Source organism: Mytilus edulis, chromosome 8 (assembly GCF_963676685.1).
Source record: "Mytilus edulis chromosome 8, xbMytEdul2.2, whole genome shotgun sequence".
Lineage (NCBI taxonomy): Eukaryota > Metazoa > Mollusca > Bivalvia > Mytilida > Mytilidae > Mytilus > Mytilus edulis.
In genome coordinates this window covers 84,858,768-84,877,356 of record NC_092351.1, presented here as the reverse complement: position 1 = coordinate 84,877,356, position 18,589 = coordinate 84,858,768, and the positions used below count along the sequence as shown (strand labels likewise).

Genomic DNA, 18,589 nt, shown 5'->3' with positions numbered 1-18,589 from the left:
AAAAAGAAACAGAACAGGTATTACAATATTCTTGAAACTTTATTCTCAATGATTAAATATCCTACGTACAGAAAATTGTATATTAAAGAATTGCTATGATTGATGGAAGGTATGGAGAAAGATGTATTAAAAAGAATAATGAACAAGTGGTGTTGTAAAACTATATATGTTTTGTTGAGATATTGATTTAATTATTTTGGTTTAGCCATAGTGTAGTTTGTAAAAATATTTTTCTATCAAAATTGAAACAAAGAATGCTTTATAGTGAAGTAACTGTGTTCTGTTTAGAATTTAAACAAATGTGTTGTGTACAGATATATGTATAATACACATGCATTGCTATTTTAGTTAAATAGACATGTAAACTATATATAAAACACGTACATTTGTAAATATCGTATATCAGCTCATAACAGAAACAGTCACATATTATAATTATATTGACACAAATACTGCTGTGAAAATACTTTAATTCGTGAGTATCAATTTTTGTGGTTGAGCAATATTTACATGCTCGTGGGTTTTTTAATTCATGGATTTTAGTTTTTATAAAAATAACTGAACAGTTAAGGCATTTGGGTTTAGAAACAAAGGTTACAAATAGTCTGGATTGATGGAAATTGCAAACTAAACATTGACTCTTGTAAATCGTAATGACAACACTCATTAACCCAAGATAAAGTTATCAACAGATTAAGTTTTAATTAAGCCATAAACATGTCACCTAAAGCAAACAGTAGCATAAACCAATGCTATAAACAGATCGACAGATGTTCTATTGATGTGTATTTCAAGTTGACCTGAACGTGGCTAATACTGATATGGCAACGACTGATGAGTTTGAAATTGCTGTTGGTATCTTTCGCTTTCTTAAGATCATAGAAATGTATACTATTAACATAAGTTGTTACAAGGTGTCGATAAATGTTATTTTAACAGACTTTGTGAAGTACTACACTTAAAAGTTCACACAAAAACTTATTAACTAAATAGTATGTTTGTGCAAAAACTTGAGTTTACACATACATGTTTATCGTCACGCAAAAGAATCAAGCCTCATTATAGAACATTGCAATTACAAAATAATGAATACTTTGTAATATTTTTAACGCAGTGCAAAGATTATTTGAGAAAAGAATGCAATTTATCTATACTTTGTTATGTACTGATTTTTTTCCTTTTTTCATTAAACAGTAGTTTTAACTCAAATAAAGTCTGAACATATTTAGCATTGAAATAATTTTTATTTTCTTATGTACAAGTTTTTACTGTAAATCATATATGATAGTGTGTGAAAGACAGTATGCTATCAAATGTATGATCTGTTTATAATATTGGATAACTTAAACCTTTTAGAAGAAGAAAATAAATGAGGCAAAATATGAAATTGCCATATGGTTACACGGTGTCGTAGAACATTTGCTTGGTCGAATTATCAGAAAAAGATAGAAAATAACTCATCATATTTACCTCTATACGATTTATAGATGATTGTAAGTTATATATTGATAAACATATGCACATATACATACAATATGTATTATCCTACTTTTTTTTTAAATGACTCAAAAGATGCAGAAAAAAATAATATGTGTGGAATATATGTTAAAATTTGACAATCTGACATTATTGTTAATATGTAATATTGGATACAAAAATATATGTATTTAGAATAGAAGGCGTGATATGAATGCAAATGCGACTGTCATCAATGTGAGAGGATTAGCGCTATAAAACCAGGTTTAATCGTCCATTTTTTACATTTATAGAAAATGCCTGTACCAAATCAGGAATATGACAGTTCTTGTCCATTCGTTTTTGATGCGTTTTGTTATTTGATTGCAATGTGATTATGGACTTTCCGAATTGATTTTCCTCTAAGTTCAGTATTTTTGTGATTTTACTTTCTACACAAGACACCAAACGACACAGATATTAATAACTATAGGCCTTCAACAATGAGCTACAACCAGACTGCATAGTCAAATATAAATAGCCCTTTAATGACGATTTAAACGAGAAAACTAACGGCCTAATTTATGTACAAAAAAATAAACGATACACAAATACGTAACACATAAAAAAGAACAATCACTAAATTACAAGATTATAGTTTATTTTTGAAATAAATTATCAGTTTATAAATAACTTAAATCAACTTTATCTAGTTTAAGAATCTATTCAATGGTTGTATAAAAAAGTATCAATCAAACCAGTCCTGTAGGAATTGTAATATGTCCAAATATATTGTTTTTCAAGCCTGTTTGTTTTCTTATTTTCGTGTATTTAAATCGGGAAAGATATTGACAGTCAACTGCAAAAATGATTGATATACAACATGTACAGCAGGGTATATACAAATGGCATGTTGATATACCTCATTGCCTTACGATTAGGGTTTTAGTATTACAGGGGTTTACTTACATTATCAGTCAGGATACTGATAAGAGCTGTTGTAAGGATAATGGTAAGGATCATAGCCTGAATAAGGATTCAGGCTACAATCATGATTAGGGACTGATATCGGCGTTCTGGTTGGCATTTTAGTCGGGGTAGTGATAAAATTAAGATAACAGTTATACTCAGGTTAATAATTGGGATTTAGTCATGATAAGGGTTTGGGTTAAAATATTGATATGGCAAATGTATGGGTAATGGTACCGGAATATGGTAGTTGTTATCACAAAGTCCGTTCATATGTATGTTGTCATTTCTTTTTGTTGCACTTACGTGTTTTTGATGTTCCGTTTTATTTTTCCTCGGTTAAAGTTTGTGAGTTGGATCTGTAAATTGATTTATGACTTTTGAACAGAGGTGTTCTACAGTTGACTCTTTTTTATAGTCACTATAAGGGTTGAGGTAGTTGTCAAGGTAAAGAAGACGATTATAGTCTTTATACGTGTAAGGATTATCCAGGATAAAGGTAAAGGTTAACGTCAGGGAAAGGGTTAATTATATGATATAATTAATAGTATTTGAAGGTTTTTCGAGTCGTTTAACAAAAAATTACAGAAAAACAAAACTTTAACCGTAGATTTCTTTCTTTTTTCAATCCTGACACTACAAGAATAATATCATTACAATATTAATTATCTGACATATTTATCGTCAACATATTTTTTTCTGCGAACATTTGAGGCCAGTTGCTTGACATTTTGTCAATCACCTTTTAGTGGTATGATATGTTTTCTGGCATTTAGGTTTTAACAAATCACAACGCTAATATTATAAAATAAAACTAAAAGATATAGATAAAAAAAAGTGAGAAATCACTGTCCAACTATATCTAAAAGTTACTGTTATTGCATGGAACATTGATAAAATAATTGAGGTCTTCCGACATACTAGATTAGTGTTTTACTCGCAAGGCCCATTTAAAATCGAACCTATTCTCTATTATTATGTCTATAATTTTCTAAATTACTTTTCTATATTTAAGCTACAAATCAACAACTTTCTTTTTTATAAGGGTACACGTGCTGCTCTCGTCTTTGAATTCATGAATATGCAACACTTAAAAGGTGTGCTTAAATCGTCACAATGACTAACTTGTACATGCTGCTCTGATGTCTGAAGCCAATCTTATCAATATAGATATATAATACACATACTTAACTTGCCACATTGAGCTAACGAGATATCGTATATTGCCAATAAAACAAATATTCATCCGAGTTCAAATGGCAATGATAAAAGCAATTGAATGTCAACGTACGCCCTAAAAAAATGAAAAGTATCGTGTAATTCGGATACAAATACTTAATCATCTTTCAGTTTTTAGGTTGTTTCTGTTTGTGGTTTTTTTATTGGGAATGATTATGAAATTCAATAGTAACATTGATATCGAAAGAGTGACTTGAAACCTTTTGAACATAAACGAGTATGCTACGACGAAGAAGAGATAATAACCTACCTTTACAGGAAAGAAACATAAGACAATAGATATTCTATTTTCGTTATAAAAAAAAACTTAAACATATTAAAAAAGTAAATCTATAATTGGAATTGTATTATTACTTTAGCTATTCAAATGTTTGGAGTGTAATCTATTTAAAAATCCTACACAGGAAGGTCAGGTTCACTACACGAAAAGGCAGATTCACAACAATTTGGACAGTCATGTAAATGTTTGACTAATGTAACTACTTTTCTGCAAGATATATTTGCGGACCTGCTAATGTATATGTAAATGAATTATTCCTTTGACATTATTTAGGAGGTCGTCAAAGATATGCTAAAGATAATTATTTTATTTCCATAGCTTTAGTCATTCTCCAAAGATATGTAAAGAAATGCCATAGATTTGCATGGACTTTCCAAGATAGGAGATATATGCAAAGTTTAAAATTTGCATAACTGATTTACAGAGGTGTGGGCAGTTTTGAGAGACCGCGGTTTATAAAACATTTACAACCAATGTAAATGCTGTCAAATGTTTGTGTAATATTTGCAAACGTTTGTCGATATCGTTCATGTATGTAAAGAAATGTATTTTATTTACTAATACTTTCCAGTATTATAGTTATTTTGATAAATATTGATATTTGCAACATATCTATACAGACGTATGCAAAGTTTTGAGAGACCGCGGTTTATAAAACATTTACAACCAATGTAAATGCTGTCAAATGTTTGTGTAATATTTGCAAACGTTTGTCGATATCGTTCACGTATGTAAAGAAATGTATTTTATTTACTAATACTTTCCAGTATTATAGTTATTTTGATAAATATTGATCTTTGCAATATATCTTTACACACGTGTGCAAAGTTTTGAGAGACCACGGTTTATAAAACATTTACAACCAATGTAAATGCTGTCAAATGTTTGTGTAATATTTGCAAACGTTTGTCGATATCGTTCACGTATGTAAAGAAATGTATTTTATTTACTAATACTTTCCAGTATTGTAGTTATTTTGATAAATATTGATATTTGCAACACATCTTTACAGACGTATGCAAAGTTTTGAGAGACCGCGGTTTATAAAACATTTACAACCAATGTAAATGCTGTCAAATGTTTGTGTAATATTTGCAAACGTTTGTCGATATCGTTCACGTATGTAAAGAAATGTATTTTATTTACTAATACTTTCCAGTATTATAGTTATTTTGATAAATATTGATATTTGCAACACATCTTTACAGACGTATGCAAAGTTTTGAGAGACCACGGTTTATAAAACATTTACAACCAATGTAAATGCTGTCAAATGTTTGTGTAATATTTGCAAACGTTTGTCGATATCGTTCACGTATGTAAAGAAATGTATTTTATTTACTAATACTTTCCAGTATTGTAGTTATTTTGATAAATATTGATATTTGCAACACATCTTTACAGACGTATGCAAAGTTTTGAGAGACCACGGTTTATAAAACATTTACAACCAATGTAAATGCTGTCAAATGTTTGTGTAATATTTGCAAACGTTTGTTGATATCATTCATATATGTAAAGAAATGTATTTTATCAACTCCCAAAAAATTAGAAAGTGTCTTATATATTATAAGAAATTTTACGTATTGATGGTTTCAGAGACCGTGAAAATATTTGAATTGATTAAGTAGATATTGTTCTTCCCGAATCCAAACCAGAACTTTTTGAAGTTATGATATTAAAAATGGCAGGTTGCTTTTTAAATGTCGAACCGATGATATTTTTTTCTATTTGAATGGTTAAAAAAATCTTCAAAGCTTTTATCCAGAACCAAGGAAACTATTTAAAACTTGACTGAGGATTTTTTAAGATCTTGCTGGTATAAAAAAAAACACAAATGCTGTAAAATGTATTTATCTTTCCTAACAGCAGGGTTTACAATTCGATATGATTGTTTATATCAGAACGGAAACTTTAACTTATACGACGAATTGTAATAGTAAATTGATACTTTTTTATAGCTTAAAGACACATAATGAATGGCTTGATGGATTGATTTGTGTAAACGTCAAGCTGCAAATGCTACACGAATCTTAGGTGTAGGGAGAACTGCACTAATATAATAACACTGCATTAAATTGTAAGCAGCATTACTTTATTACTTTTTGTACTTCAAAAATGAAAAAAAGACGACGTAATTCAATGACATTATAATTATTGGAATAAACTCTAAACCAGAATAAATAATGATCAAATCGATAAAAGCGGTACGTTTTTTCAACCCAAGGTAAAGTACCAATATTGGTGTGGAAAAAGTTAGTTTAGTTTCTGCTTATTTGTGATCTTTTCTCATTTTAATCAAGCGAATAATAGATTTTTTTTTCTTCAATATAACTTAAGCCAAGGCGTGTGTTTTCAATGTTTTGCATGATCGTATAATTTGAAAATACACGAGTATGCACATATATGTACATGTATTTTATCAGAATGATTATGATAACAATTGAAAATGCCTAATAATACAATAAAGAAAGAGCATTCATCATGTATCCCTCAATAGGTGGTAAATATGTCACTTGTATGTAAATGAATGGATTTTCCCCGACTGTGAAATGGTTCATCTTTTAGCACTACAGGGTTCCTTAAAAGGAAAACCGTATGTGTTAATTACCAAAATTGATCTAATAACGCTAATTGGGTATAATAAAATCCAGACGTTCTGAAGAGATTAAGATATAAACATGTACAAATCATGCCAATTATACGCAAGCCAAGAATATGGCAGATAAAGACATAGGGATTATTTTTATAATTAAACATGCCGTTTGTATTCATGAAAATGTGTTAATACTTAAATAAAATAATAAAACAAATAATTTAAAAGTTTACGTGCTAAAAAATTAAAGAAGAAATTAGAACAGTAGCATAATTTGTATCTGAATTCTGTTGAGGATAAAAACCATTTCATATTTAAAAGTAGAATGTACACGTTTACAAGCTTATTATATAGAAATATGTTGAAATTATATACAAAAAAAGTATTTTAAAATAATTATCTTTTGTATATAAAAACAAGCATTCTCGTTTCTCCGCTTTTCATATATAGCAGATTTAATAAATTCGATGCAAAGCAAATAATTTAACCTTTAAATTGAATATAATCTCTGTATTTCGTGTTTCAACAAGAATAAACATGACCAACATTAATGAAAAAAAATACATCAATTTCCATAAACTTCCTTCTATTATATTAATCTGGTTATATATGAAAATATTTATTCAATTCAGAATAGATATAGAAAATCTTTGTCCTTTTTGTTTTCCAATCTTGACTTTATCCTATTTAAAGATATAATGATCTCAAGAAATATTCCCATGCAGTACATGTATTTGTTCCAATCGAAGGCTCCAAATTTTTAAAACATTTTCTTATCAAGATTGACATTTAATTATTTCAAACTTATATACTGTTGTTGCTGAATGATGTAAATGTTAATCGCCAATATCGAAATCTACCTCCATTTTGTCATAAGTAACAACATATTAAATTTGAAAACCTTTAGATGAAAGGTTCGTAGATTACCGAACGGAAACGATTGGATCAGCCCGCCCGCTCGTCAGCAGTACAACAATAAATCAATAACGGGACTGGAAATCCGGTAAAAAAATAGCAAGTCATAAATAAATGTAAAATACATCCGGTTTACTGTCATCCTCAAGTATATGTCGTATACTTGTTTTAAAACTGGTGTTTGTCTTTGAATCTCTTTTTGTTTTTACTCAATGTCATCAGAAGTGTGTCGGCACTGATCAGTGGCGGATCCAAGGAGAGGGGGGTTCCGGGAGTTGGAACCCCCCTTTTTTTTGCCGATCAATGCATTTGAATGGGAGCATATAGTTGGACCCCCTTTTTTACTCTGGGTTGGGACCCCCCCTTTTTTTAAATGGCTGGATCCGACTAACTACGCACACAACCCACACGTTTACATCAAACAGAGTATCCTGTATTTTGTATTGTATCAGGATGTTGATTTTCTTTTTTTATTATCACAACTAACAGAATGTTTAACCTTTCTTGACTGCTGCACAAAATGTGTTTGTCAGACCATGGAAGTAATATTACTTCCATGGTCAGACACAACAATTCAAATTGCACTGTATCGTCCTGTAAATTCATGCAATATTTGCCACCGGACTTTGAGCAACCATCTATCAATCAATTCAAATTGTACCTCAATATAAATGTTTACCAAATTACATTATTCCGTAATATTATTAATTCGTATATTTTATCAAATTTGATTCGCATGTTAAACTATATTTTCCAAGGTAGAGAGAAAATGGCGGATAGCAAAAAGCATATTGACCGGCAAAAAGCATATTGCACGGTTATTTTTAGAATATATAAAAACCGATATACTTTGTGACGTCATGTAATGAATTTCAGGATATTGTTTAACCTTTTGAAACAAATGATATCTGTGATCGATTATTTGACGAAAAAAAAACTTCAAATACATAAGATGTCAAAAAAAAGTAAATGAAATTACAACTAAGATGTTGTTATTGTCAATTCAAGGAGACAATGTAATATCTATAAAGACAAACCTAAATGACGATTTTGATACAAACATGGTCGGAAATTAATAATATAACAAATATAGCCTTTGTATGAGGTCAATACAGTATATATTGACCCAAAGAAGTATATCGACCTCGGACTTCGTCCTCAGTCAATATACTTCTTTCAGGTCAATATATCCTTGTATCGACCTCATACAAAGGCTATATTTGTATAACGTCACACGTTTTCTGCAAAATTCTAAGCGTATCGGTCAACTTTGAAGCAATGTATATAAAAAAAACAAGGACGATGACATATGTGTTTCTATATATATATATGAATAAGGGGATGTGGTTTGATCGCCAACTCTCCACAAGAGACCAAATGACAATGAAATTTACATCAATAGGTCACTGAACTGCCTTCATCAATGTGCAAAGCCAAACTTAAATAGTTTTACAGCCCCCCCCCCCCCTCCTCAAAGAAAAAACAAAAAACAAAAAAACACACACACACAAAAAAATACAATAAAAAAACACTATTGCTAGTACAAATGTATCTGGACAATGACATGCGACCCCCAATGCTAGTTAACACGGGTGCAGTACTAGTCCATAACTTATGTGCATTGATTAGAAGTATATATACAATCGTGAAATGAGTGTGTGTCTCTAATTGCCAAAAGCTACGGAAGCGTATTAGCGCCACACATTTTTTTTTCATTTTTCTTCCTATGTTTGCATTATAACGCAAATATCTTTATTTCAATTATTCATTAAGTTTTGTATATATGTCCGTCTGTCATTCATTTCGGATGTGATTTGCTAGTAGATAAAAAAAGAAACATACATACAAGGCCAAATCATTATAATAAATATGCATAGGAATAATGGAATAATTGAAGTGCAATTATACATAAATTAAGACTGATTTTTGCATCAGAAAAGTATATAATTTAACAAGAAAATAGATATAGTTTAGTATATAGTCATATTAAAATTGAAAGATCAAAAATAATGTTATACAATTGTGAAACCTCCAAGTCAAAAAAACAAAATGATCTTTCTGCTTTAAAATGAATTATTAATAAGGAAACATTTTTTTTTAAATCTCAGAATATGATCAAGATTCTTTGATAGAAAGTCATTAAATTTTCATTTCAATATAATGAAGTATTTTAAAGATGCTTGGGTAGCAATTTGAATAGAGAGAACATAATTTTATTAATAAAACACTTTTATTCTACACATTTATTCCCAAAGGGTAGCTTGTTTGAATGTAACCTACTTTACATAGTTCTCAAACGGAGCTTACTTTGGAAGTATATTTATATTCGGTTATAGCTATATTAGTAGGGTTGATTTTTTTCTTAGGTATAACCTCAATTTACTCAATTTTCTTTGTAATATATATACTAGTAGTAACTTGGATATCGTTTTGGGGACCTGTATAGTTTGTTGTTTGACGGTGTGAGCCAATGCTCCGTGTTGAAGACCGTAATTCGGCCTATGATGGTTTACTTTTACGAATAGTGACTTAGATGGAGAGTTTTCTCATTGGCACTCATACCACATCTTCTGATATTATTCTGCTCATTATTAGTCATTGATATGATCTAATTAATCCAGCAGTTTACTTTGCAATTACTACAAATGTGACAAATTTCATTATATACAGCCTCCTCCATTAATAACTACTGTTTCCTTTGAATCTTAAATAAGAAATAAGATAAAACAAATGTTTGCGTTATAACGCAAAGGGTTTACGTTTTAACGCAAAGGTTTGCGTTATAACGCAAAAGGTTTGCGTTATAACGCAAAAGGTTTGCGTTTTAACGCAAAGGTTTGCGTTATATCGCAAAGGTTTGCGTTGTAACGCAAAGGTTTGCGTACCTTTGCGTTATATCGAAAATGTTTGCGTTATAACGCAAAGGTTTGCGTTATAACGCAAACATAGGAAGAAAAATTAAAAAAAAATGTGTGGCGCTAATACGCTTCCGTAAAAGCAGTTCACTTTAACATTTCTTTTTACATTTGAACACAATATATTTTGGTAGCAGTCCTTACAATGACTTTTAATTTATGATAGATTCTGCCAGATTTGCAACTTGCATAATTAACTAATTAAAAATTATAGTAATTAAATTCTAAAGGTCACGTTTGGTACCCAAAGAACTAAAACTTCATATAGAAGATAGATAAACCTCTAAATTGAAGTTCAACCTGCATACATGTAGGTATTACAACATCGTGAACGGAAGATTTTGTATGTAAAAAAAGATGTTGTATATAATATGATAGCCAATGGGACGAATACTTTTATCCGCCAGGTACCAAAGCATGCATGATACAATCTAAAGATGGTAAAATCGGAAATGTGCCTTGATATATTCATAGACACAGAGGCTTGTCACTTTTTTTGTTTTATCTTTTTATTGGAAAATATTCTTTAATATATCAACTTATTTAGAGTTTTAAACATTTGTCAATGCGATTTAACTATAACGATAGTTTATGTATTTTGCCCCTCTTTCCTTTTTTCCCGCCTGTATGGAAAGCAAGTACAATGATATATGTTTCCGACTCCACTGTTAAAGGACAAATGATACATGTAGTTATTTTAAGACTTTGCGTAAAATATGTCCAAGAAAGAAGTGCAAGATATTGCTTTGTTCAAACACGAATCATATACATACATTTCCACTAAAACTATAAGTCTGGACTTCGTCTTGTTGTACAGGGTACAATTGCCTTATATCTTTTAAAGATATGTTTTCCATGGTTTTTTTGTAAGAAAGGTTTTTGTACCTTCTGTTTGAGTAAGTTACATGTACTTGTATTGTGACTGTCATTTGTTTTTTGTGTTGTGTGTATAGTTTATTTCGTGTAAACCTGTAGGTTTTTGAGATGCTGATCCAAGCCTAAAAGATGTTTTATATACTTTTCTTTTGTTTGAAATTTGCCAGAGAGAGATTCAAAAGATTGAAGAGTAATTGTAACATGTATTTGTCATTTACAAATCTTCTTGAATTACTTTAAAACAAAATGACTTTGTGACATCGATTCTTGTTTCAATGTTATTTCAATTACAAAGTGTGCAAAGTATGTTAAATGTTATTATTGCAGAAAATATAAAAAATAAAAACAATTTAAAACTTATTTGATCATGGCAGAAAAAATACGATTCCTGTCAAAGTACATATGGAAGCTGTAAAATTTTAGGATGGAATAGGCGATAAATGAGATATCGAATGACTGATAGTTCGATAACTTATTTAAGTTTTGCGTATTTAAAAACAACACAATCAAATGACAACGGGAGCATTGTTTTAAGACAATGTATGATGTTATTAATCATAAAGAAATGATAATTGTTTGTGCCTTATAATTGATGGATATTGATACTAGCGGTGGTCTTCTATTGATCTTTTCGGACCAGATCTTTCTGTGAAAGGTGATAATTGTCACATTTAACTGCTGATAAACCCCGTTGATCGGAGGAAGGGCGACATCTCGTCGATGGAATGATATTATCTATCAATTTTGTTTGATTTCATTGGTAAATTGTGTGTCAATTATGACACGTGACTCACTGGTTCTTTGTTTGTAGTGTTTAACTTTCATTCTCACACACAAGAAAGTTTTTGCAGAGAGAGCTTCATAAAGCACACGGAGTTCAACATCTCGTGACTGGACTTAACGGATAAGGAAAACAAATATTACAAAACTGAAATATTCGTCAATAGATGTAACGTTTAAGTATGTGTGCAAACTAGCCGATTCTTAAAAAAACATTCTCTCAAGATGTGTTGTGTGTTAAATATTATGTGACAACTATTCTACCGATGAAGGAATATTTCTATTTCAGAAACTTGGACTTTTTATAAAAACTTGATAAATCGATCGATAACCTTCCGAACGGTACCGATTTAAATTTAAAATGAGGCCGCATATCTAATATTGTTCAGGCTTAATTTGTATATATGTATTATAACTATCAGTAACCAGACATAATATATATATATATATATGTATATATAGTACAACTCGTCTTAAACATCAACCCAACAATGTTAGATCTGTAAATTTGCTTTCGTAATTTCAGACTTACTTATATATATATAGTATATATGTCTCTGCAGTAACATATATAATACATATTGTAGTATATATATTGTTTAGGGGCCAGCTGAAGGACGCCTCCGGGTGCGGGAATTTCCCTCTACATTGAAGACCTGTTGGTGACCCTCTGCTGTTGTTTTTTATTTGGGCGGGTTGTTGTCTCTTTGACACATTCCCCATTTCCATTCTCAATTTTATGTCTCTTTAAAAAAAATTATATGTTTTATAAACAGAGTGAATTATGACTCGTCCAATTCCAGAAGTTTTAAAGCGATACTCGAAGGAAACGATCGTTTTATGCGAATGAACCATCATAACTTACCGAGAAACAAGATTTTGATGGATAAAGTAATTTACGCAGTACACCAAACAGAGCTCGAGAAATTATTAAAATACATGTATAATAAATGATATTACCAATATGCCAAAAACCAATCCCAAAGCAGCTATATTTGTCATATCATAACTTGACAACTAATGCTATGGAAATATTTGTAAATATAATCTGCACCTTTCAAATATAGTAGCAAATTAAAAGCAAATATATCTATTTACCATACATTTCTAGCTGTCTGAAATATCTTTCTTTTTCATTTCTTTGCATATGTATTCAAAGTTACATATGCCCAATATATTTACACATACATTTCTAGCTGTCTGAAATATCTTTCTTTATCATTTATTTGCATATGTATTTAAAGTAACATATGCCCAATATATTTACACATGTCATTGATATTATCATTTGACCACATTTCTCAGTTAAACAAATTGTCTGCAAATCTATGTATTTACCATACATTTCGGAATATGTTCAAAGGCTTTTGATATGTTCTGATTTGACATACATTTCAGCCGACAAAAAAGACTAACAAAATTATTTCTTTACAATACATTTGACAGGTCTCTGTAGATTAAAGGAAATGATGCTTTACACCCCTCTATAAAGTTCTCGTTTTGAATTGGTTTACATACCAGGAAAATGTAGATGCACCTTACACTTTATAACCCATATAAAATCATTTGAATGATGATGCTTTGCTACCTACACAAAGAAACACATTTGCGGATAAATTTACATCATAGAAAAATACATGAAAAAGATTTCCATTTGCAGAGGTATACACATACATGAGTTTGCAAAAGTTTTGCGACGGTCATAAATATATATAAATTCTTAACTGCAAAATGGTTTGATTAGGTGTTAAGATATTTTATAAACCGCGGTCTCTCATAACCGCCCATAGGAGGGTATAGCACAAGAAATATTAATATTTACAACATGTAAAGACAAGATAAACTAAATGCAGTGGTTTGTAAATATATGTAAATGTCGGTCTCTGAATACATTAACATAACATTTGCATACCTCTATAAATCCGGGATTTCGTGTAGTGGTTATTAATGTATTTCAGATCATTTTATTAAAATTGAAGTGTATTTGTAAGGTACTTTATTTATGCAATATGAACTTTAAATGAACTATAAATAGAAACGATGTAGACATTAGGGAAATCCCCGTTACCAGGTAAATAAAGATAGCGTTTAAAAGCAAAATGGCAGGTAATAATGCTTTTTCTCACTTCATTCTATTGGTTGCTACACTACCCATTATTCCTTTACAACAATAATTAACTTAAACATGTTAGACCTTTTTGCCAAAAAAAACCCAAAACAAATGACAATATATACTCAGCATTTTGCAATGACTTTGAGATTTATTCTGCAAGCCCTCTATTAACCAGTCATCAGGCTTAGGAATTTAAAATACTATCAAATAAAGTAACATCGACCACAACACGTTAAGAATTATCTTCACCCGTAAGTAATTTTATCTCGTAAAGGACAGGTTTCAGTTTTGTCAAAATGAACGTCCTAAAAATTCTTTTATCGTTATATTTTAGAAGAAAGACCGTTCTTTAGTTCTGAAGGAAAAACAAATCTCTTATTACGATACATTATCGGGAACTGAATTACCAAATTCTGAAATTACATGTAAAGTCTTCTGTGTCCGTTTTTTTCTGTAGTTAGTCACCAATGCACCACTTCGGTTTTATCATGTATATCTATCATATAGTCATTTTATTAAAAAATACTGTTTTCGAAATGTATGAACTATTGTAAATAATAAGGATATTTTTAGTTGTTATGGTTTTCAAACGTTTTACATCTGTGCATAGTTTTGTGAGGACGTAACGTGCGTCTGGCGTATACAAATATTTTTTAACCTGTTACCTTTTAATGGCTATTATTCTTTTGTTTCTCAGTTATATATCTCCCATCTATCTGTTTATTTATTGTAACCCTGTCGTTTAATGTTGTCATTTTAATGTTATAATTAACACTGCCATTAAAGCGGGAGGTTTGGCATGCCACACAACCAGGTTCAATCCACCATTTTTTCACAAAATGCCCTGTACCATTGTTCATTATAGTTCGTTTTTGTGTGTGTTACATTTCGCTGTTGTGTCTCTGTTGTGTCGTAGGTCTCTTATATTTGATACGTTTCTCTCAGTTTTAGTTTGTAACCCCGATTTTGTTTTTTTCTCTATCGATTTATGAATTTCGAACAACGGTATACTACTGTTGTCTTTATCTAATCCAGACAGAAAACCCTTGCCGTATGGGGCACAACTTTTTGGAACTTTTGGTCCTCAATGCTCTTTAACTTTGTAATTGTTTTGGCTTTCGAATTTTTTTCTTATCTGAGCGTCACTGATGAGTCTTTTGTGGACGAAACGCGAGTCTGGCGTATCACATTTTAAACCTAGGACCTTTTTTTCGGCTATTATTCGTGTATTTCTCTTTTTCTATATGTCCCCAATTTATTTGTATTGTAGTCCTGTCATGTAATGTTGTCATTTTATTGTTATATTCAACATTGCCATAAAAGCATTAGGTTTGGCATGCCACAAAACCAGGTTCAATCCACCATTTTGTTTTTATTAAAATGTCCTGTACCAAGACAGGAAAATGGCTTTGTTATATTATAGTTTTTTTCTGTTAGTGTTACAATCTAATGTTGTGTTTCTGTTGTGTCGTAGTTCTCCTCTTATATTTGATGTGTTTCCCTCAGTTTTAGTTTGTAACCTGAATTCGTTTTTTATCTCATAGGTTGATGAATTTCGAGCAGTGGTTTACTATCATTGCCTTTATTTAACATGTTTAAAACGATGACTAAGTTAATTTTTCGAGCTTTAAAATTTCAGTTTAGAATTTGCCGAAAAGTACGATTCAAAACATCAGTAACTAATAACACACTATCCAGAATGCTCTGTAGCCAACTCTTTTTGCATACAATACAAAAGTGTAAAAGCTGAAAAAGTGAATATTTGTACTCGACTGCACTGATTTTTACTCGATCCTTCTTAATTGGTCTGAATTTTACTCGATATTACTCGACTGTCGTCTACATATGTACTCGACCTTTTTCATCAATTTAAACATCTGAATCTTTTTCAACCAAGTTCAAACCATGCTAGGCCAAGTCAAATCTTCAACCAATTCTTAATATTATCTCGTATTTTGTTCCTATTAATATTCTTATGTTTACCAGAATTGTTTCCCTTTGGAAGAAATTCGACCAACAGGAACTTTAAGAAAGTTTTATACCAGATAAAAATAACCAATGTTATATAAGTGGTTTAATGTAGACACATACATTTTGTACATGTACATGTTCGGAAAGAGAATGCAGCTTTGTATATCTTTGTTTAAATCTAACGGACCAAAACTCTTAGAATGACAAAAATGAAGCATACGTTTGTATCACTAGTTCTACCATATTCATATACAAGTTGATGTGCCAGACATGGTGATTTTTTTTTAAATTCTAATGCATTTTTAAGGTACCAGTCTTATATTACAATGCCAGTTTCCGGTTCATCTCAAAACATGGAGGGAAACAAAATAGTCCATTTTTTTCTGAATTTTTTTTCTGGACTCAATTTTTTCTGTTTGATTATAGGTTTATGCGGAATAGAAACATATAAATAGCTTTCAAAAATCTTGCATCTTTTTGGGGATATCAATCCAGGAAGGTGGAAGTATATCATGTTTACTGGAAGTGGTGCGGCCTAGTAAAAACAGGAAACAGAAAGTAGAAAAAAAATGTTTTGACTTCAGGATTACGTAACTTTTTATTCTTTATTTCTTTGTAGAATAGCTTTTTTTTTCAAAGATCAGCTGTTTTGCATGTAAGCATATGGAGCAGTCAATTACAAGACTGCAACCTGCATAGGGTAATTTTTTCGTATGCTCATTGCAAGGAAGTAGCTCAATTGGACTTTTATGTGCCCAGAATGACAAAACATCATGATTTAAGGACTTTTTAAGAGAAAAAAGTCATGGGGTATCAAGTTACACTGAACAAACTGAAATTATGTACTAATTATGCTTTTTTATACTTGACACTATTCAAAAGTATTAATAGATATAAAGCACAACAGTTTGAAGCAAAAAGAGATTATGATGGTATTACATACATGATTTGTATTTAAAAAGAACATAGAAAGACTTTTTCCACTAGGAAATCTTCTTTTTGTGATGAAGTTTTCAGCTGCACAGTTTTATTGAAAATCAGTGCAAAGTTGAAGAGACAGCTACTTACAAAAGGTTTTTTTTTATGGTTTTCATTTATATGGCTCGATTCTTGACATTTAGGTAGAATATTTATAAAATGAACTCTTGGTGAAATTTTATCCAAAAATGTTCACTTGGCGTGAATTTAGACTTCTTTTCCAGTCTGCGGCACTGCATAATAAGTTAAAAATTCTATATTTGGGTTAAAAAATTGTTGAAAAAGTAGAAATTTTCTTAAACTATCCACCATGACAGGAATTTTGTGATAGGTTATCAATATTCTTACTAAAACATTAACTTGAGTATTCATTTTGTATTTTCTTGATTTTTATTACAAATTTCATATGTATTGGGGTGTAAAATACAGTCTAAAACCATGATATAGTAGGCATGTATAAAGACCTGTATAGTCAAAATAGAGAAAGTTATGGTCTTTCTTGTCTTTAGATAGTTGTATTATAGCAAAGTCTTCAATATGACAAAAAGTTTTGGGTAGTATTTAAATTTGACTTAAACGAGAGGCCCACTTGGGTAAATTTTATGGAAAAAAGGAGGAGGGGTAAACTATTGAATGTGGTTCAATCAAAAAGAAGGAAGAAAATAAAAATAATAGATGAGATACTCTTCTAGTTTCACAGTATCCAAAAAAAAACCTTCATAACGATACACTAGAATGAAATTTACAGATCATTTGATATATATATGACTGATTTCAAAATTTTGCCTGTTTTCAAAAAGGGGTACTGTTTTGATAGTTGGGTTATTTTCATTAATACAACTAAACAGTTCTTTTAATGGCATTTTTTATGTTCACATATGGCTTCTTAATGAAACTGAGTAAATGATTTATTTTTTAAAGACATGTCATAGGTACATTGTTATAGGTACCAGTCTTGTATTACAGCTCCAGTTCCCGGTGTATGTCAAAACATGGAGGAAAACAAAATAGTCCATTTTTTTTCTGATTTTTGTTCTGGGCTAAATTTTTTCTGTTTGATTATAGATTTATGCTGGATTGAAACATATATATAGCTTTGAAAAAATCTTGCATCTTTTTTGGGGATATCAATCCAGGAAGGTGGAAGTATATCATGTTTACTGGAAGTGGTGCGGCCTTGTAAAAACAGCAAACAGAAAGTAGAAAGAAATGTTTTGACTTCAGGGTTACGTAACTTTTTATTCTTCGTGGCATGACCCACTTTTGTTTCGATTAAATCACAATTTCACATAAGTTCATACATGATATGAACATGATTTTTTTTTCTATGTAGCAGTTTTTTATTTTTAATTTTATTTTCAAAGATCAGCTGTTTTGTATGTAAGCCTATGGAGCAGTCAATTACTGCAACCTTAAGGAATTTGCAAGCACACTTATAGAGGGGCTAAATATATCGGAGGGAAATTCGAATTCCTAGATAAAAAAAATAAACTGACAACGTC

The 18,589-nt window shown here is 30.5% G+C and overlaps 1 protein-coding gene across 1 annotated transcript in view; it reads right to left on the bottom strand.

The window, feature by feature from the left end:
* LOC139486477 (uncharacterized) overlaps positions 1 to 18,589 on the bottom strand; it is a 302,400-nt gene that overhangs the window by 145,304 nt on the left and 138,507 nt on the right. The gene's annotated exons all lie outside the window — the stretch shown is intronic.